The 644-nt window shown below is 72.0% G+C and overlaps 1 non-coding gene across 1 annotated transcript; it reads right to left on the bottom strand.

Annotated features, from left to right (window-relative positions):
- Positions 1-145: 145 nt before the first annotated feature.
- On the bottom strand, positions 146-298 carry LOC128903925 (5.8S ribosomal RNA). The gene has a single exon (XR_008464301.1). It is a non-coding gene; the product is annotated as a 5.8S ribosomal RNA (ribosomal RNA).
- Between the last annotated feature and the right edge of the window lie 346 nt (positions 299-644).

Below are 644 nucleotides of genomic sequence, written 5' to 3'. Positions count from 1 at the left end.
GCGGGGAGCTTCGGAGCGCTCCCCGAGTCTGCACTTAGGGGGACGAAGGCCCTCGGGAGGGGCCTGCGAGGCACCCCAGCCGCGCCGCTCGTGCGGCCGTCGCCCGGCCAAGGGGCGGCGGCCGAGCCGGCGATTGATCGCAAAGCGACGCTCAGACAGGCGTAGCCCCGGGAGGAACCCGGGGCCGCAAGTGCGTTCGAAGTGTCGATGATCAATGTGTCCTGCAATTCACATTAATTCTCGCAGCTAGCTGCGTTCTTCATCGACGCACGAGCCGAGTGATCCACCGCTAAGAGTTGTCTCGTCTTTCGGCACCGCCCCGCGCGCGCGGGAGGGCCGGGAACGCTCGCCAGGAGCGGCCCCTTCTCGGAGGACGGCCCAACCGCCTGCCCCGCCGGCCGGCCCCCCCTTCCTCCCCTCGCATCCCCGCGCGGGGCGGGAGGGGAAAGAACGGCGGAGCGCGGCGCGACGGGGGCGAGACGGAGGGGCCTCGCCTCGACTGACCGTACGAGCACGCCCAAGGAGGGCCAGAAAGGAAGGAAGGAAACGCCCCGAGAGGCGACGAGGGCCTGGGAGCCCGCGCTCCCCACCGGCCGAAGGCGACGGCAAGCGCCTCGCTCGCTTCGGGGGCGGCCCAGGCGCCC

The sequence above is a fragment of the Rissa tridactyla genome, unplaced genomic scaffold (genome assembly GCF_028500815.1).
Source record: "Rissa tridactyla isolate bRisTri1 unplaced genomic scaffold, bRisTri1.patW.cur.20221130 scaffold_761, whole genome shotgun sequence".
NCBI classification, from domain to species: Eukaryota; Metazoa; Chordata; class Aves; order Charadriiformes; family Laridae; genus Rissa; species Rissa tridactyla.
Note: the sequence above shows the minus strand (reverse complement) of the source record. Positions and strands in the feature narration are given on the sequence as shown.